General features: G+C 43.4%; 1 protein-coding gene and 1 pseudogene across 5 annotated transcripts in view; both read right to left on the bottom strand.

Moving 5' to 3' along the window:
* SPTSSA (serine palmitoyltransferase small subunit A) overlaps positions 1–21,749 on the bottom strand; it is a 975,882-nt gene that overhangs the window by 772,278 nt on the left and 181,855 nt on the right. The window lies entirely within an intron of this gene.
* On the bottom strand, positions 11,511–12,096 carry LOC102743657 (NADH dehydrogenase [ubiquinone] 1 alpha subcomplex subunit 3 pseudogene; annotated as a pseudogene).

Raw genomic sequence — 21,749 nt, 5'->3', positions numbered from 1 at the left:
AAAAAAAAAAAAAGAAGGAACAATACAAGAACAGACTGAACTATTGGCTCTTGTGGTAGCCAGTCTCCCCCAAGGAGGCACGCCTCTCAGTACTCACTCCCTTGTAAAGCCCACTCACACCGATCAAGTGCAATGGAAGTAATGCTAGTCTTTCATCTTTCACCTCTGAATGCTCACTCTTGGGATGCATCTCCTGAGAACCCGGCCACCATGCTTTGAGAAGCCTGAGTTGTCACCTGGAGAGGCCATGTTAAGTTGCTTCAGTGCGACAGCTCAGCTGAGCCTTTGGCCAGCAGCCAGCATCAACTGCCAGTCATGTGAGTGAGCCTAAAGTTTGGCCAGCCCCTTCAAGTCTTCAGATGACTACAAGCCTACCCAATATCAGACTGCAACTGCATGAGAAACCCTAGGTGAAAACTGTCCACCCATGCCCAGCCAACCCAAAGACTCACAAGAGATAATAACTGTGTTCTAAACCACTGAGGCTTAGGTCACTGTTCTACAGCAATAGATGCCTGAAGCAATTCCTTTACACAGAATGGGACAGACAGGGAAATCCTAAAAATCACTAGTAAGGCATCTTTTTTTTTTCTTTTTCTTTCTTTTTTTTAATTTTTTTTTTTTTTTTTGAGAGACAGAGAGCGTGCACGCACATGAGTGAGCAGGTGGGGAGGGGCGGAGGGAGCGGGAGAGAAAGAATCTTAAGCAGGCTCCATACCCAGTGTGGAGCCTGATGCAGGGCTCGACATCACAACCCTAAGATCATGACCCGAGCCAAAATCAAGGGTCGGGAGCTTAACCATTGGAGCCACCCAGGGGCCCCAGTAAGGCATCATTTTAAAATAAGTTCCATGCGGTTTAAAAAAATATATAGCACAACTTGAAAGAGAGAGGTATGAATTTTTGTGGAGTAAATGCTGGTAAACTGGGAAGTTTACACGAGGAAGTAACCAGAAGAATCAGACATCAAGGACACTAAGGGGAAATAGAAACTGTTCAAACTTAAACTTAATGAACGCCCAAGGGTATTCATTATGCACGTCACCCCAGCAATAAATACTTCAGAAGTAAATCAAATGGAGGACGATGCAGAAGAGAGAAGAAACGCAAAGAGTAATCAAGGGGAAGAAAGAGGCATATGCTCTGCTTGGTACAAAACCATCTGGAACACACCAGAGGAGGGTGAGGCAGTGTGAGATGAACAGAATATCACGCTTTGGAGACTATAAGAGATTGCCCAAGTCATTCATAGGAATAACAAGCAAAGTTAAGAGGGATAATGAGAAATGTTTCAAATGTGCATGGAGAGAGAGGTCAGAGCAGGAGACTCGAGGTCTGGGAGTGACACGGGAGGGCTTTTATGAACAACAGCAGCAACATGAGCTAATGGAGCGATTATCACACGATAATCAGGCTTCGGTGCTAAACGTTAATTGTCACTGCCCGGCTTGGGCCTTAGAGTAATTCAGCCAGTTACAAGATCTTAGCAGAAATTGTCAAGATCTCTCACTGGGTCCCAAAGTTCACAAAGGTCGCTGCTGGTGACCTGGTTAAAAAGAAGCTTTGGATTTTATTCCTTCCTTCAATGATCACAAAGATTAAGGAGCAAGTGCCTGAATCAGACTCACTTACTCCAGGAGGAGACATTTGATGGAAATCAAGACTGGCTGAGAATGGGGGTTCTAATGACCTCAGGGAGCGAGGACCTCACTGTGGAGCAGGGACATTGCTTTGGAGACTATTTCAGCTCTGCATGTCCCCGCACTGTCATAATGCAGTCTAGTATTACCTCTTCATTTAAGTCTTCTGCCAAGCCTCAAACATAGCAGGGTAAATCAGGTGGAGGTTATTCATCATATGTTAAAATTAAATACCCTTAAGAGAGCTTCCACTAAATACCAGACATTAGGCTAGAAGTTTTACATACATTAAGTTAATTCCAAGGACCATGAGATTGTCATTCCTTACTCTGGTTTTATAGGTGAAGAAACTCAGGCTTAGAGTAGTTAACTTACTAGCCCAAGACAACAGTCAGTAATAATAATAATAATAATAACAATAACAATAGCATGTCTTGTACTGAGTCAGGCTCCATTCCAAATGCTTTCCCATACACTAATTCATTTCACTCCCACAGCAACACTGTGAAGGAGGTGCTATTACAAACCCATTTTAGCCACCAAGTAAATGGTGCAACTGGGATTCAGTCTCACCCTGAACCACCTCACTGGAAGTCCATGTCTGGCTGATTCCAAAAGCCTGTATTCTTTTCTTGGTAGCCCACTTCCCCCATGACTTCTTTAGTAAGTTTCCAATATATAGGAATCCAAAATTAAATCTCCATAACATGATAAGTTCCAGAAAATCATCCTGAACACCATCCCGAGCCTTGTAATTAGCTACATAGATGATGTACAGGAAGATGAAGCCTACTGCCCATTCAGATCCTAAACTGATGCCCACTGTCCTCGTTACCAGTCCCCTAAAGGGAAAAGGGATTCTGACGAAGACCAACTGTGAGAATGTGAAGTTATCTCTGAAAGTCAGAACTAAGAACAGCTCGTTGAATTATGGGTGAAGGGAACAGGGAATGGCTCACTGACAAAGTCTATATCCTGAAACAAGATATACTGTCAAGATTAGGAAGGCAAGTAATATTATTTTATTGCAAAATAAAGGGGCAAGAATCCAGGTGCAGCGTGAGATGAGCCTCTCCTGCTCAGAGAGTCTTTCCTCCCCTCTAAATGTGCATGCTGCCTGGAAGTTAACAGCCTTCACATTTTTTTTAAGATTCCTTTTTATTGGGGCGCCTGGGTGGCTCAGTTGGTTAAGCATCTGCCTTCAACTCAGGTCATGATCCTGGAGTCCCAGGATCAAGTCCCACATCAGGCTCCCCGCTCAGTAGAGAGTCTGTTTCTCCCTCTGACTGTCCCCCCTCTCATGCTCTCTCTCTCTCTCACTCTCACTCTCACTAAAAGTCCCAGTGATCACTTGGGACTTTTAATACTTGTATATTGTTTGAAATTTTACAGTAAGAATATATGTAAATTAAATAAATAAATAAAATCTTTAAAAAAAAGAAAAGAACTCCTTTTTTCCTTAAGTTCATTTTCAGGCAATAAGAGTCACACGATTGAGGGTTGTTGCTGAGGTTTTTCTTTTTTTTCAACAATAGAAATGACTTAACTCCTGAGTTAGTAGAAGCAAACACCCTAATACCTAAGGTAAATGCCAAGGCCCAGAGCCCAGCGACCCTAAGTTTTATATAACTTTCTCCACCAGGTGGTCCCTACACCAATAGCCAGGTCCAGGGGAAGGAAGAGTGTTTACAACGGAGAATCCTAAACAAGTATCATTTAGTTCCTCCCCACATGCTTTGCTCCACAGACTTGGCCCATTTCCAACACAATTCTCACTTGCTACCTGCCAGGGAATGTGTCTTCAATACACACAGCCCAGAAGGCTCAGCACAAACACAGTTTTTGAGCTCTCCAAAGAGTATTTAAGAGTCAGAACAAGTCTTTGTAGAATCTACAAAGAGAGGTGTATCTCTGGGAATCAACCAGAAGAAGGGATCAAAAGCTGAAGAGGTATCACAACTAAAGTAGGGTTCATAGTCACCCTGGGGGCAGAGGGCACAGCAAAGAGGCCCTTCTGTTCCTTAGGGAGAGCACAAGGAAACAGCACTGATTCACGTATCCATATATACCGACTGCACACGTGTGAGCCTGCGCACAGACACACTAACACACCAAGCTCCAACTGCCCCAGCCCTCCCTGGCTGTACCCTCTGAGGACCTTTAGGCTGAAGGGTGACCATACCCTAAGTTGACCGGAAGTGAGCACTGAAGCAGGAATCCTATCCCCACCTGCTAATGTGCCGGACTAGCTATCAAGGCCCCTGTGGTGTGTGGGGTGAGACCCGGGAGGCCTGGCCTCTATATTAGCTATCCATGCTGTGCAACAAATTACCCCAAGACTTACCTGCCTAAAACAACAAGCACTTATTATTACATATAATTTCTGAGGGTCAGGAATCCAGGGACAACTGGGTGGTTTTGGCTCCGGGTCTGTCACGAGGTTATACAGTCAAGATGCTGGCTGAAGCTTGACTGGGGTGGAAAAATCTGCTTCCAAGATGGCTCACTCCATAGCTGTTGGCTGGAGGCCTCAGTTCTTTGCCACATAGACCTCTACGTGAGTTTGTTTGAGTGTCCTCACAACATGGCAGCTGAGTAAGGGATCAAGATAGACCACAACAGAAGTTGTAATATCCTTTATGACCTAGCCTCAGAAGTCACAAGCATCGTGTCCACAGTATCGTGTTGGGTCACACAGGTCAGCCCTATCCAGTATGGGAGGGAAAACCACACAGACATGCATTCCAGGAGGCCAGCATGGGCCTTCTTGGACTCTGGCTCCCACAGCTTTACAACTGCATCTCTGCCTGATTCCTAGCATCCAACCAGTCTTCACTGCTGGGTCCTTGCTGGCATCCTAGTTCTTCTGCTTGGTAGACCCCATACTGCCAACTCAACAGTGATCACTTGGGACTTTTAATACTTGTATACTTTTTTGAAATTTTACGGTAAGAATATATATAAATTAAAATGTTTTTATTTTTTTTAAGATTTTATTTATTTATTTGAGGGGGGAGAGAGCACGAGTGGGGGAAGGGGCAGAGGGTGAAGCAGGCTCCCCACTGAGCAGGGAACCCAATGCAGGACTCCATCCCAGGGCTCTGGGATCACGACCTGAGCTGAAGGCAGATGCCCAACTGACTGAGCCACCCAGGCATCCCTAAATGTTTTTAAAATAAGATACCGATTGATCAAGTTACCCAAGTAATTTTTCTGGTCCTTCCATTGTTTATTTATTATTATTATGAAATTTAAGACTATAATTTTCTGGATTTCTTACCAACTAAAAAAGATTTGGGGTACATATGCCGCTATCCAGACTCATTAGATTTCTCCATTTTAATTAAACTTAACTACTTGGTGACCACAACTATTTATCTTTGCATGAATGTACTTTAAGAATATAGTTACCATTTCTAAGTCTTGCCAACTTGTAATTATATAGAGGTCATATTAAATACTTAAGAGTATTAAGTTGGCTACAAATACTAGAAGATCCAATGAAAAGTGGCTCGGACAATAAGGTGATTATATTCTCTCACAGCTCATGAAGTTCTACATCCCTTCTATATCTATGTGATTCAGTAGCTCTCTGATGCCATCAAGGGCTCAAGTTCCTTCCGTATTCTACTGTCACCCTTGGCAGGTTGACAACTCCCTCTCATAGTTGCAAAACGGGCTGTGTCCATGTCACATCCTCACAGCTATATCCAAAACAGGGGAAAAAATCTCTGCATCTTGTGCTTCTCATATTTAAGAACTAGAAACCTTTCCCACAAGTGATCCAGAAAACTTCCTTTTGTTTCTTCTTGGCCAGAAGGGTGTCACATGGCCATTTTGTTTACTCAGCAAGAAGGGTGGAATTACTCTGATGGCCTCAGACTAATCAAAATTCACCCATCGCCCTGGAGCTGAGGGGGCACCCAGCCTCCCCTGAAGATGGTCACTTGATACCTGAACTAATTGTGGAGGGTGCTAGCTATTAGGCCATCAGTAATATTGAGTCCATGGTTTCAGTCCTCCTCAGTATACTGCCAGACATCAGCCTCCTCTTCTCAACCCCTAGTATCACTCTGGTATTTCTGGGAGATCCCTGGATGCTGTCTCATGAATGCTCGGGAAGAAGCCATGACAAGATCACCTCCCCACAAAAGAAGTGCTCCTGGGCCTTCCCGCTCTCCCCAGGATTCACACCCAACCTCCACAGTGAAGTGAAACAGCAGAGGAAGTTTCCTGTTCACCTTAGTCTAAGGCATGTTTCTCAAATCTTCTTTTCCTATCCAAGAATTGCTCTCTTCCCAGGATGACTGACAGTGAGAAAATCCACTCCCTTCAAGGGAAATCTCACCTGTAGCCACCTATATGGCATGGAGTGAAGTCTTGTCCTGTGGCCCTCATGAGACAATCACATCAGGAAATAATAGTTCAGTATTAGTAAAATCGGGGTGACTCAGCCTGGAATGACATCATGTGCAGGACATCAACAGTGCAGCCAGTATGACTTAGGCCAAGCCGAACTCAGGTCATCATCAAGGTCTACTCCAAGCACAACATGAAGTTCAGGCCCGCCTATCTCTCTGTCATTTTGCGATTTCTAGTTCCAATGGCCATAAGCAACTATTTAAGTAAGAGCACACACGTAAGGACAAGCAGTAACAAAAGGTGGGGGATGGCACATTTTTTTTCTGTACAGGGCTGGATGGTAAATATTTTAGCTTTGAGGCCATACAGTCTCTGTCATGACTACCTGTTCTTGTAGTAGGAAGATAGCCATAGACAATATGCAAATTAATGAGCATGGCTGTGTTCCAATAAAACTTTATTGACAAAACAGGTAGCAGGCCAGATTTGTACCACAGGCCACAGTTGATCAAACCCTGATACAAGGCAGAGGGCAGTTTAAATCCAACTAGAGAAAATTTCTCCCACAAAAAAATAAAGATGTCTCGAAATCTTTACTTTGCTAAAATATATACGTGATTTTCATTGATAATATTTAAATCTTTAGGGTCAGGAAAATCTTGAGTTCACAGTTTCCTCCCTCCCCATCCCCCCACCTCCGCCAAAAAATGCATGGATACCTAAGATTTTTTTTTTTATAGAACGAAAGTCCCAAAGCCAGGTTTAAGCTTTCGCCTCTTAGGAGATAGACACTATTTTACATTTTAAGTGACAGTCTTCCCAGCTTCTGAAAATAAATCGTCAAGCTTAGAAAAAAGTTAGGTTTCAAGTTTCAGCCAAGACATCATATTACATCAGTGCAGCTCACTGTTGGAAAGCAAAGTACACTCTAGAGTACTGGGCAGGCTCAAAGTCCCATGCCAAACTCCAGCAAACATCTGATTCTATCACATATGTTGTAGGATAGAGAAGCAGTGATGATGCCCAAGAATGTTGCAGGAAGAGATAAAGTTCTGCATCACTTACAATCTGCAGACATTTGCTGCCCAGAATCATCTTCTTCCACTTCGTACACTACAAACACGTATTTCATCAGAGAATTGAGTTCCAAACTGAACAGATTTCTAAACTGCTTATTTTACTACATGATTTTACTCACAAGGCACAGATGCTCTTCTCACCACCTCCCTGGAGAAAACAGTAACTCATCCTCTGCTACCAATGCAGTTCTAGCAGGAGGATTAAGTCCAGGAAATTTTAATCTCCTTTAAAATAATGCCCATTGATTGTTCATAGTAAGCACTTACTGTCCTGATCCACTCTTGTGTGTACTTACTGAAATTTATTTACTCTCGCCCATCATCAATCATGGAATCCCTGCTCAGAAAGGCACTTAGGCGGTATCAGCAGACTCGCTGTTCAAAAGCTCGGAAAAGCCCTGACTTAACTAGGGACCAGCACTTCGGCAGGTGTGTTCTCCCAGATGTGGAGCAGGTGCCAAACACCCCAAAACATGTAGACAAACTAGCAAACGGGAGGAACTGACTGAAGCCAAATGCCAAGGAGATCGGTGAGTGGGTAGGTGGTTTTCTTTTTTTAATCACTGAACTATGTGAAAGGAAAAAAAATATTAAATTTAACAACTGCCTCATATTGTTGTAAGAATAAGGCAAGTCACGGCTTTCAGCCTCAATCCAGATCCAGATAGACACCTTCTGGAAAGTGCTGTGATTGCCACTATTTTATCATTTGGGCATGTCAAGCAGCCCCTGGGGAGATAAAGTAAGTTGTAACAAAGAGAGACCTGGCCCATTTAACACTAAATTATCAGTGTGTGAATCTAGCCTTCTTTAGCTCTCAAGAACATTGACATCAGATTCTTTCCCATCTGTCTTGACCTGCAGCCTCTCTCATATTATTCTTTTTTTCACTCCAACTTCTTCATTTCAGGCCTCTAGAACAGTTTTTTCAATACTCCATGGTATAAGGTCAGGTGTTGAACAAAGTGATTTCTCACATTTCCCCCTTCTATTTCTTATTCCCTGTTTCCTATTTCCTGACATGGATGGTAAGGAGCCCACTAGTTGGGTGGCATGGCAACCCAAGATAGAAACACATCTTCCCGGGGCGCCTGGGTGGCTCAGCCAGTTGGGTGTCTGCCTTCAGCTCATGTCGTGATCCCAGGGTCCTGGGATCAAGTCCTGCACTGGGCTCCCTGCTCAGCGGGGAGTCTGCTTCTCCCTCTCCCTCTGCCCCTCCCCCAGCTTGTGCTCTCTCCTCTCTCGCTCACTCTCTCTCTCAAATAAATAAAATCTTTAAAAAAAAAAAAAAAGAAACACATCTTCCTGCCCTTCTTCTTCCTGAACACATCTGATTTAAACATATTCAACAACAGCCAAAGCGACGACTTGACCCTATCAGACTCCCTCTGACCATGACCCCAGGTCTAGGAACCACATTTTGAGAACCTAGGGAACTTCTCTGGGGCATGAGACCATGAAGGGGACTAATAGAATCACCTAGGAACTTCATGGAAGCAAATTCCGTGAAGACAACTTGGCACATCAGCCTCCACATCGAGCAGAAGCAGGATTCACCTGCTACCAGATCCAGGGTTTGGAAGCAGGATAAGTTGAGTCAGATAAGGCCAGGCCTGGGAAAATAAGTAGATCCTAGAGCTCAAACCAAGACTGCAAGGGGCAATGAGCCTTGTAATCCCAGCCCAGAGCTGGAGCCATATGACCTGTGTTTGAATTCTTGCCCTGCTCTCTTACTTTGACCATGGACAAGTCCCCTCCTATCGTTAAAATACAGTTTCTTCCTCTAGAACATGGTGTTGGTAATCCTAGCTAGAACCTCAGGGAGTTGAGGTAATCCATGAAAACCATGCAAAGTGTGTTTGGAAGATTCCAAATAGGTTGACTGTGAATGCCCAATAAATTCCTAGCGTGGGAATAAGGCCAAGACTTGAGCCTTATTGGACTAAAAGACCGGCAAAGCCCTGGGTATAAAAACTTCATCTACACTAGGAAAAGGAGATGAGATACAAATAACACCTTGGCCAGAGGTGAAAGTAAGGTCTGGGGCACGGATTTTCTGCATGGCTGGGAACAAAGTATCTCCAAGTGGTGTGCACATTTACCATGTGGTTGCATTTAGGAGATCAGGTCTCAGATTAGTCAGGGGAGACCAGAGTTCGGGGCAAGGTATCAGTTGTTGGAAAATTGAGGTAAAAGACAGAATCCAGTTGTGCTGCCAACATCAGAAGGTAAGCAGATGACTATGCAAAGTTAGGGAGCGGCTGATGGAGGACTGGGCCCAGGTTCCGGAGCAGGGCTAAGAATGTAGCTAAAAGTGACGCATACAGAGAAAGGCAAAGGAATTCAGCGGTAACGGTCAAAGAGAGGAAGAGCACAGAGCAAACAGATGAGGGTATCTATAGGCTTCCAGCTGCTTTGGGCTACACCTGTGCCTAGCAAGCAATATGAAATAGTCTACAAGGCCAAATCCCCTCCCCTTAGGACTAAGCAGAGTTGAGATCTGCCCTCTGTTACCCCTCTTCCTATCTCTGACCGCCCAGCCTTTGGATTCTACCTGCCTACATCTCTAATACTTGTCTTGGCTGATCACCCTGAAATTGACCTCTCATCTATCTACACCTGAAGTCTACTCCTCTTAGCTGGAATGACAGTCCCTTGCCTTTTGACCTGGCCTGTCACCTTGCTGCCCACAATGAAAAGATCAAGCTTATGTCCCACACACCTTGTGGTGATGGGCGTCAATGCTAATGAGCCACCTCCACAATCCATTTCTTCAAAATAATCAATGCTCTAATAATATTCAAAAAACGATTTTCCTGCCCGTATGGTTTTCATATTGCCCAAATAAGGATGCCTTCGTTTTGTTCACCAATTCCAATTGCTTAGCAATGGCTGTCTGGGGTGTGTGCGTACTTTTAATTATTTAATTAATTTTCTTTTTATTGGTTTTTTTAATATTTCTTAATCAGATAAACATGCATGTTTAAAGTTAATAGTCAAATAATTCTACAAGGTTTATTACAAAAAAAATGGTAGTTTCTTATCTCCCTCAGCCCCATATCCCCCTTTCATGAGGTATTTTCACGACTTTTCACCAATTAAATGAAATTGGTCTCTAAGTCTTTAAATAACAGTTTTGTAAATCTACTGTTTAGTTGTGTTTCTCTTCCAGTCTTACATTTATTGACCTCCTATTATAGTAAAATTTAAAGATTTTATTCTTTTTCTTTTCTCCATCTCACTGTACTCATGCACCTTTCCCATCTTTTCATCTTCCCAAAATAATTATAGTTTTGTAATTTTAGATAGAGCAATATTTGGAGTTTATAGTATCATTACTATATAAATACTATTCACATGTAATAACTGTAATTATTTTTCCTTTCTTGTGCAACTTTTTATTTTCCCTGGAATTAATAATTGCCTTATTATCTTCATTTATTTCATTTTCTATGTACTTATCATTAATTTAATACCTATCTTTGACAGTTGTCTAAATCTCTTCTCAAGACTTCCAACACATGGGATAGTCTATTAATTTCATCTTCCTGAAGAAGTGTGTTCAGGAACTTTCTAATCTGTTCCATACCTCTATGCCTGGTGCACTCACTGTCTTCCTGGTGTCTCCCTTCACTGTCCTGTGGATTCCTTTTGTTCCCAGCTTCCTGTGTCTCATATCTAGCTTTTTCTTAGTTTACACCTTTATTTTCATGGAACACATCTACCAGTCACTTCCTAAAAAAAGGTATGTGGGAAGGAAATAGTTTTGAGAATTAGTACGTCTGAAGATTCCCCCCACATATCTAACTGATCCTTTGAATGGGTATCAAATTCTGGGTTGGTAATAATTTGGAAGCATATTGCTCTATTGTTCCCTACATTCTAATTTTGCTTTTGAGAAGTCGAAAGCCATTCTGATCCCAATTCTTTATGTGACTTACTTGTTGTCTTTCTAAAAGCTTGTAGGATCTCCTTTGTCATCAATATTCTGAAATCTCATAATGAAGAGCCCTTGATGTGGGTCTATTTTCATCCATTTTGAGGGTCCTTAATGAATCCTTTCAGTCTGGAAGCTTATGCCCTTCCAGAGAAATTTTTCTTGAATTGTTTGGTTGATGAATTTCTCCTCTCCATCTTCTCTATTTCCTTCTTCAGGAACTTTCATTATTCAGATGTTGGATCTCTCAAACTGTCCTTAAAAATTATTTTTATTAATATCTCATCCTCTATTTTCCATCTCCTTCTATTTTTGCTTTATTTCAGGGAGATCTACTCAACCTTATCTTCCATCTTTGCACCAAGTTTTTCATTTTTGCTGTTACATTTTTAAATTTTAGGAGTCTATTTTTTATCCACTGAATATTCCTTTTTAAATAGTATTCTTTCTTATTTCATGTATAAATAGTATTCTTATTTCATGCAGGCCATGTCTTCTCTCATTCTCCATATTAATGATACACCTTAATTTTTAAATTTTTCTTCTTCTGTTTAATCTGTTTCTTCCAAGTTGCTTTGTTTCTGTTTCCTTCCCTCTCTCTCTCTCTCTTTCCCTCTTTCTCTCTCAAATGTTAGAGGCTTTCCTCAGATGTTTTGTAATCTTTGGTTTTCTTCTCATATTTAAGTGGGGACTGAAAACCTGATTTTAATACAGGCTCACTCCCAAGTATGATATAATGGTTACCTTTTTCTTTTCACCTGGAGTCACTTTTCATATGTTATTGGCCACAGGGGAGGGGGCCTCCTCCATGTCACCAGAGATGCTCACAATTTCTTCAGCCACTCCAATCTTGGGCCCTGGAGGTCCTGGGGGTGGCTGGGCATGTGGGGCATGTTCCCATCATCTTGGAGGGGCACTGGATAGTTGTAGGCTGTGGCTTGGTTAATCATCGTGGCATATTTGGTGAAGGGGCTGAGGAGGGCAGAATTATAGTGAGCCCCCCAATGGTGAAGGATGCGACCAGCACCATCTCCTTGGCCCAGGCATCCTTGAGGTAGGCAGTGGGTCTCCCAGCCATCTTGGTCATGGCAGCAGCTGTGGTGGCAAGGATATAATGTTTATCTTAAAGAAAGATCAGGATTGTTTCTGTATCTCATTAATCACTTTCTATCATAGTCACCAAGAAGGATTCCATTAGTGTCACATTGAACAGTGCATTGGTTACCGTTAAAGGCAGGAAATTAGAAATAAATGAGCAAAGTCCATAGCAGGTTAGATATAAGGGGTTAAAAAATCATCAGCAGAGCTCTCTTCCAAGGTTTCTGGAATTATCAAATGTCTTTCCTCTGAAATTTTTAAAGAATGAAGCAGATAAACTGCCTTTCCAAATGACATAAGGACTAAATTAGCCAATACTCTCACCTGGAATTTGAATTAGATACTCTTCACAAGACTGACTCACTGTACTATGTAGAAATGCTAGCAATTATCCCCAACCACACACCTTTCTTGGAAGAAAGAAAGTTCACATCCCTGGAAAGAACAGTCCTGTGTACCTCTGTCCTCCACCATACCTGAATGGACCATAAATGGACCTAACTCAAACTGGGCCTCTCTGATTCTCTCTCTTGGGATATGGGAAATAGGACACTGAGAAACAGGTAAATGGTAGGGACTCCCTGACTAAAAGGTTAAATAGGGTCAAAGCCAGAGTTTATACCATGGCCAAACAAATTTTTTAAAAAAACAATAATTTATGAGACAGAAGAGAGAATGCCAATATGTAGAAAGCAGTAGAAGCAAGCAGATTTACAGAAGAAGCAGAGATAAGAAAAGGCAGAGTGCCACCAAAGACTGAAGAATGGTTTTGGAAACTGACTTTCCAGATGATTTGGTATATGTCCCTTACCCCCTCTGTGTCCTTTCAGTAAATTCACTTTGTACTTGAGCTAGTGTATATAAGCTTCTGTTCTTTGTCATCAAAGGATAAAATATTCATCAAGTATAATAGTCTGGACCCATGAAGAAAAAGATGGCACATCAAACATGGTAACAGAGGAAAGTCTAATAAATGGATTATTTACAAAGAGGGATAGTAGAGTGTAAGGAAACCAGCCTCGGGTCTAGCAACAACAGGGAGCTCTTACTACCATGTAGCTGAAAGGCCAAGAGGAGGAAGCATCCGTCTTAGTCTGGAGAGAGGAGGGACTTTCCAACAGGAGCTATGGTCATAGGTAGATGGACACAGACAACCCACAGCAACCTAGCAGGAAGGGAATCAAGAGAATAAATATCCTGACTTACTCCCTTCCTGGCCTCCACATACCATAGATGCCTCCTACTGTCAAACCCACTAAAAGACAAAGGGCAAAGGAGCCTCCAATGTAGTCAGTGGGTGGAGAAAGATGGTGAGTAGACCTGGAGAGAAAAATGGAAAATACCTAGCACACAAAGAAACTTCTGTCCACATTTTCTGGGAAAACCTAGCTCTCCTCTCTTGAACCCTGGGTAACTTCTTTTTAGCCTCTCTGCTAACCAAGGGAGGAGGAGCACAACAGAAATTCAAATGTGTCCCAGTCAAATTCAGCTTCCTCATCATCACTCATCTACTCATTCTCATTATTTAATTATAAAGTAGCACCAAGGGATGCCTGGGTGGCTCAGTCAGTTAAGAATTTGCCTTCGGCTCAGGTCATAATCCCAGGGTCCTGGGATCGAGCCCCGCATCGGGCTCCCTGCTGTGCGGAAAGCCTGCTTCTCCCTCTGCCTGCCACTCCCCCTGCTTGTGCTCTCTCTCTTTGACAAGTAAATAAACAAAATCTTAAAAAAAAAAAAAAAGTAGCACCAATCTTTCAGTCATAGATAAGACATGTTAGTCATGGATTTCCTTCAGAATTTAGAAATAGAAATTCCAGGTTATCCATTTATGAGCACACATGAATACAAATATATGGAAAGTCCATTTCATTTTCCTGCAGAATTATGCCTTCTACTTCCCTCCTTGCTCACCCAGAACATCTTACCATCTTATGCAGTAATTCTCAATCTATAGGGATAAAGCTTAAAATAATCAGTGAATGAGAATGAACACACACACACATATCCTCCTTGGATGTCAGAGGCCACATAAATTAGAAGCTTTCTCTTGGAGAAGAAGCTCAAAAAAGCAAAATTCTAACTTAAGGATATTATATTTCCTTCAAATTAACCATTGCTCCTAATGAGAACATGTCTAGATAATCTTAAGTTATGATAGAAACTTGGCACAAGGTCAGAAGTTCTAGAACCACCCATGTGGCCCCATAATGTCTTCATCTCCACAACAGGCCCTGGCAGAACTCTGTCAGGGCAGGCATTAGAGGTGCCAGTGAGCCTCGATTGCATATCACCCCCGCTGCCTGGTCTTTGATGAGCAGGTAAGATTGGTGATGAGCCTTTCATCTTTAGGTCATAGTTCAAAGCCCTGCCTCAGACTCATAGTTAAAAGCTGCTCCTTCTGGAGACGGTGGGAAACAAGTGGGTGTACTCAACCCACCTCTTCCTAGATGAAAGCTCTTGGACAAAACTACCCCAATACATCTGGCACTAATTAATCAGTGCAGATTCCTGCAGTGAGGAGAAGGGAGACTGGGAAGAAGCTCTGAACTCACAGAGACTCTGGGAGAGAGTTTGGCCCAATTATGGCAAAACACAAAACAGCCTGGAAATGTTACTTTGAAATTGCTAACTCTAATCACAGGATCTCAAAGTGTAAGAAAGGCCTTGTTTACATTATCTTGGTGGGCTGGGACCACATGAATATTGACATCCTCCCTTCATAAGTGAGAACCTTTCCATGCTGGGGTGATACTCCTACATAAGATTGTAATACTGAAGGTTTGCATCTGCTCAGTAGGATCCAAGTCTCCCAACACCCAAAGACTTTCAGTTAGTTGTATTTTCTACTAATGAGTACTGATGTGAATGGGCAGATAGCAGCATTAGGTTATAAACTCTTGGCAGAATTGGTCTGCGTGCCTTCTTAATGTCTGGTGCTAAATTATCACTCAGATCACCACTAGCACAGGCCCAAAGAAACAGAGAAAACAGACAAAGCTGGGAGGCAGGTGAAGGATAGAGGATAGGTAATGTTACTCTGTCTATCTCATGGGGAAAGCCACTGGGCCATCAGGGAGATTAGTCTAAACAAAAATAATGGTTGCCCATAGCTACCGGTCAGCAAGACCCAATGCGCTAAAGCACACAAGAGTCTGTGTCCTCCTGCGGATGAGTCCTATGGAAAACAGGGGAAGGGTCAAACTCAGAAGATTCAAGGGGCTGCAAGGGGATTAGCAATAGATACCATTTATTCACCCGGCCTTTTATTAAGATAAATAAAAGTAAAAAAAAAAAAAAGATAAATAAAGTAGACTTCCCTGGTTGGCAAATTTTTTGCAAAACTCCAAAAATGACATCGTATATTCTCTCTCTACTGGGGAGAATAGAGGAAAGGGACAGATGGGGAGAAGACTACCAAACAGGTCATAGCAAAGTTTTAATCTGTGAGATGAAATTGTGTTATCCACTGTATCCTACATTTGGGACTAAAAATGCCCCCAGATCTGGCAGAAAATATCTACTAGCATTTTCTTTGAATTGACCTCTTGCCCAGTAGATCGCAAAAGAGTTTTTGTATTATGATTTCATTGTATGTAAAATTATAAATACAAATATAGACATAGATGCATAAAGAGATGACTGGACCAATGTAGAAGTATGTAGAATAGTTATATCTGAATGGTAGGCATTCAGGGGACTTCATAATTTTCAACATTGTTTGATTTTTCTACAATGAATATGTGTTATCTTCATAAACAAAAAAAGCTGTCAAAATAATTTTCCTTAAACTAATCATAAGCCAGCATATTCAGAAATTTTATTATACAAGCAAGAGAGAGAACATATATTAAATGCCTCCCTTGCACTCAGGACTGTGTGTGTCACAAACCCTGTGAATTATTATTTTTCTTTTACATATGAGAAACAAAAGCTCAGAGAGTTTGACTAACCTGATGGAGACTTCTGCAAATGTTATCAACTTTTCGGCAAAGCAGAAATCCAGACCTGGCTACTTTTCCCCTTAGCTTGAGAAAGAATCCCAGGAAATGAGAAAGTTTGGGGTGGAAAGCGCCAGCCTAGGAACTGACTCTCAAAGCACCCCCTGAGCCTCCTTAATGGCAGAACTGGGCTTTGTGGATCCATCAATACAGAGCACGTTGCCCTCCCAGGAGAGGTGTGGCCAAAACAAATGGGAGCAAGATGTTTTGTGATCGTTGAGTAGCAGGAATAGCTGTGAGGACTCGCATGCCACCCATGACATGGTCTGGAGAACATCCACAATGAAGGCAGCAGACCACTACTTGAAGTCCAATTGACCCTACATCAAAGCACCGCACAGAGGATCAGGAGCCTAGGTTTTAGCCACGCTCAGAATCACTTGAAATAGCCACGCTTCTCTGAGCTCCAGTTTCCTCAGCAGTGAAGCAAAAGGGTTTGCCTAGAAAATCTCTAAAGGCCTTTCCAGTTCTAGGAATTCTATAATCCATGATCTAATTCCAACCATGGCTTCTCTTGGATTCATTCAACAATTGCCCTAGCACGTTCAACTGGTCCACCAGACATTGCTTCGGGGCCTAAAATTACGTGTGCTAACTCAGAGATGTAGAACGTCTTTTGTAATCTGCGTAGGATTTTGCTACCTACTTAGCTTTGTTTCATAACCACAATTATCTTTGAAAAACAGACAAATCTATTTACTCTCTATCATCTCTGTTCCAAATGGGGCCAATCTCTCCCTCCCCTTCTTATTAGAAAATCCCAAATTCTCAGGTGGGAGTCAGGATAACTCAGGAGATTTGGCAGGATGAGCTTGGACTCTTTCCCACTGGGTCCCAAATGCTTTATTTCCTAAGAGCTGCTTTTGTAAGGCCAGCAAGAAAGGCTGAGTTAATAGTTCAAATTTATAAATAGTTTTTGCAAATTAAACAGAATTCTCTATCTGAAAGGCAACCAGTAGAGTGGTTCTGTCTCCTATATTATTTCCTCACAAGCAAACATTCAAAATGCCAGTGAAAGCCCCTTGATGCAGCAGGTAGGCACTTTCTTATCAAAACGGACCAGAAGAGCAAGCTGAACCACCCAGGAAATCATATATCCGCCCTTTAATAATATTAACCGGGAAAATCTCAGAGACAATGATAGCACGAACAATTATAAACATGGGCTGCAGATGGCTGAACACAATAGTCAAACTCAATTGCTATTTGGAAAGAATAAACCAGAAATGAATTTAAATATGTGGTTCAGAGGTCAGCTTCTAATATTTCATCTGGTACAATCCACAGCCTGCTTTCCAGGGTAGGTGGGCAAAGAACCCAAGCCTTTTGGATAAGGGAAGGGCCTTCTCCAATTTGGAAATTCTGCATAAACAGCATGAAGCCAGTCTTCAACCTCCTGTGGAGGCATGATGGCCCAAAGATGCACTGACCTCTCCCTCGCTCCTTACCCTTCACGGGGTAACTGGTGGCCAAGGGGTATATCTGAAAGCTTGCTCTTCATGGTCTCTGAACAGTCATTTGCAGTATTCATTCCAAGAAATCAATTTTCTGAAGTGTATTTCATAGACTTTAATAAGTTCTCTGTTTAAAAACAACCTTTGAGGGGCGCCTGGCTGGCTCAGTCCGAAGAGCTTGGGACTCAGTCTCAGGGTCATGAGTTTGAGCCCCACGTTGGGCATAGAGATTACTTAAATAGATAAAACTTAAAAAAAAAAAAAAACCTTTTGAAATTCTCTATTCAAATATATTTCATGCATTCTTATTGAGTCATTCCTTTGACAAACCCTGTGTTATCTGCCTTCTCTCTAAAATATGATATATTTTAATTGGGTCAAGGATATGTGTGTACTGTTTTTTTAGAGAATTTTTTTTCATTTCTAGAGACATGTTATATCTAAGGGTACATCCTAGTCCAAGTTAATAAAAGAGTCTGTTTGCCTTCCCTGCCTTGGCATGTCCCACCTTTCAAAGAGTCTAATGAGTGACTCATATTTTTGGCTGACTTTTTCTTGAATATCAGGTCTTCTCTGAGTAAGCAACCCATCTTCTACACAGATACTGCATGCCTGCCCGCCCACCCATCCCAGCCTAAGTGCTGTTTGTCCTGCTTCCTCTGATAGGAAAAACTATTCATTCGAATTCTGTCTTCCCACTCACTTCTTAAGCTCAGAGAATGGGTGGGGTTGAAGAATTTGATGGCACCAGCTCTGAGATTCATCCTTGTATCTCTACTTTTGAACATGTCATGACTAAGCACCCGAAGACTCTAAGCCCACTTATGATTTACTTTTTGCCTCCACAGATGCTTTCAAACCTGATTCTAGATGCCAACATAATGCAAAGAGCTTTACATACCCAAGTAGACAGGAAGGGAAGTCATGTAGAGAGCCAGAGTGGCCAGTACTGCTCATCTTCCCCTTTACCCAACTCATCTCCAATTCTCTCATCCTTAAGGTGTTACCTGTTCCAGGAAGCTTCCCCTGGCCCCAACACTACCCACCTTTGGTTATCTATCACTCCTCTCTGGAGGTTTAACATCACTATCATTGCATTTAATTTCACTGTATTGTAATTAGCTGTTTATAGGTCTATTTCCTCAATGAAAATGGGAACTAAGTATTTTTCATTTTTGATGTCCTGTGCTTGATCCAGTCTAGCACGTAAAAGGCATCCATTCAGAGTGAGAATGAATGGTCATTAATGTTGTTCAACGGCTGTCTGAGTCATTTAGGAAAATACGAATTTCAGACTCCAAGGCCAAAATGTACGCAGTTAGTAAGAAAAATATCTGAGAGCCCTCTGTAGAAACTTAAAAAAAAAAAACCAGTATTCCAAATGGCTGCTGGTTCTCGCAGGCATTCGTGCATATATTTCACTCTGCCTTCTGTTAAGACTGACTCTTCATAGGACCCAGTAGGCTCCACACCTCAGCTACCACCACGCGCGTCTCCGCCGCCACGTCTACCACCTCCACAACGCCCGCCCGCGCCGCTCCTTCCGCCTCCTGCATCACTGCCAGGGCCACGCCCACTCCCACAGCTGTCTCCACCCATGTTACCACCTCCGCCACTGTCTCCACTCCCTCTACCACCTCCTCTGCCTCTTCTACTACCTTGGCCACCGCCTTCGCAACCTTCTTGGTTACTGCCTCCACCACCCCGAGTACCTGCATCAGCTTCTCCACCAACTCTTCTTCCACCACCCGCCTGCACCATCTTCATTATCATCTCCGTCTCCCCCAGCGCCTCAGCCATAAGCTTCACCACCGTTATTACCACCACCACCTCCACCACCAGCTCGACTGCCTTCAACTCCACTATTTTTACCATCTCCTCCCCCTCCATCTCCATCTCTCCCACTTGTCCCACTTCCATAACCTCTCAGACTACTTCTTCTTCTTCCTCCACTACATCCTTCCCCTCTGTCTCCTTCTCTGTCACCACATCCGCCACTCCCTCCACCATTACCTCCCTCTGCCTCTTCACCTCCTCCATCATCACTGGTGTTTCTCCTCCTCAAGGATCATCTTCCTCAAATACATTTGGGGAATGTAAAGGAGACTGATTTCGGGGCGCCTGGGTGGCTCAGTCGTTAAGCGTCTGCCTTCGGCTCAGGTCATGATCCCGGGGTCCTGGGATCGAGCCCCGCATCGGGCTCCCTGCTCGGCGGGAAGCCTGCTTCTCCCTCTCCCGCTCCTCCCTGCTTGTGTTCCCTCTCTCGCTGTGTCTCTCTCTGTCAAATAAATAAATAAAATCTTTAAAAAATAAAGGAGACTGATTTCATAATCCTTTCTGCTTATTCACTATCTCTTGCTTTCTTTCCTGCTCCCACCACTTTTGTCATCTTTTCACACCCCTCTGCCCCATAGACATCTTTGGACCTATTATAAACCTACAAGTGATTCTGCTCTTGACACATGTTTAAAAATGAAATTGGTTTGCAAAGCTTCACTGGAAGTTGTGGAAGCTTGGGGCACAGGTCAGAGAAAGCAGAGCATAGCAAAAATGTGTCCTCCCTGTCCTTCAGCACTGAGCATCTCTGTTCTACGATTCTCAAACCTATTTCTACTGTTGTTCCCAAACCATCACCAGAAAGGGTCCCATCTGGGGGCCATAGAGTAGAAATGTAGGATGATTCTTCCTTCTCTTGTAGGCCTTGAAACCAAAATTTTATGCAAAAAAAGTACAACACAAGCTATTTCACCCACTGACAATGACTTTAACCAAGGCAAAATGGCCTAGAAACAAAGTACAATCTAAACTGGGCATGCTGCCTGCTCCAAAGATAAAACTGGAGTCTGGCCTGCAAATCGAAAAGGTCCGTCCATTCCCAAGTGGTTGCACTCTCTCTTTTATAGATGCATGAATATTACAGCAGAAAAAATATTTAGCCTTATGTTGCATGTGTTTGTGATGATTGAGAACAACACAGTAAGAACTCAAGGCCATAACAAGATATAAACATACAAAGGGAATTTACCATAAAAATCTAACTCATCGGAGGGGGGAAAGATGGCAGAGGAGTAGGGGACCCTATTTCAGCTGGTCCCCGGGATTGAGCTGGATATCTACCAGACCACTCTGAGCACCCACAAAACCAGCCTGAGATGTAAGAAGATCTGGATTTCTACAAACAGAATATCGCAGGCAGTTGGTTTTGAGGTACAAAGCGGAGAGCTGAGATCCGGCGGGCAGACATCGGAGGATAAACGGCGGCGGGAGGGTGCCTGTCCGTGGGGATCCTATACCGCCGGTGAGTGACAGCCTCGTGCGCTGTGAACGGGGCACAGACTCGCAGACCGGCAGCATCGGGAAAGAACTTTAGGGCAGCCCCCGGGGTGGAAAACCAGAGCTGCGGGGTCGCGCGCGCCAACTGCAGCCCCCCGGACAGAAACCGGAGCGACGGTCACGCGCACACGAACTGCAGCCTCCGAGACCAAAACCCGGTGCGCCGGGTCCCACCAGTGAACTGCAACCCCCGGGGGTGGAAACCCCGAGCAGCGGAGTCGCGCGCACACAAACTGGGAGCAGCTGGTGGGGTTTAGAAGCACAAAGGGCAGAGACGTGCCCCAACCTGGAGGAGGACTGGGGGCGCTGCGGAGGGGCGCACAACCCAGGACGCTGCAGTTTATAGCAGCACGGACAGAAACGGAGACAGTGTGGCCTGGAGAGCTCACTGAAGAACAGACTGAGGTCTCTCTGCTCTGAGGCAGAGGGTTGGAAACGGTCTCTTCTGCTCTGACTCACAGAAGAGACACGGAAAACCGCCAGGGGAAGGCGCCAGAGAACAAAAGCCCCAAAGACTGATTCCCACTGAGCCCATCCCCCGCCACTGGGGGGCAGGGCAACTCCGCCCAAACAGGGTTGCCTGAGTAACAGCGCGGCAGGCCCCTCCCACAGAAGACAGGCTGGGAGAACAAGAGGCCAGCAACCCTAAGGTCCCAAGAAAACAGTGTATCTTGCTTGGGTTCTGGTCAATAATTTGGACTCTATACATTCCCTCAAACACCCATCAACAGAATGACTAGGAGGAGGAGCCCCCAAAACAGAAAAGACTCAGAGGATTTACAAATGGATGCAGATATAACCAAGATGTCGGAGATGGAATTCAGGCTAGCAATTGTGAAGACAATGGC

Source organism: Leptonychotes weddellii, chromosome 9 (assembly GCF_054177405.1).
Source record: "Leptonychotes weddellii isolate Sample4059 chromosome 9, ASM5417740v2, whole genome shotgun sequence".
In the NCBI taxonomy this organism is placed as follows: Eukaryota; Metazoa; Chordata; class Mammalia; order Carnivora; family Phocidae; genus Leptonychotes; species Leptonychotes weddellii.
This window is presented reverse-complemented; position numbering and strand designations above follow the sequence as displayed.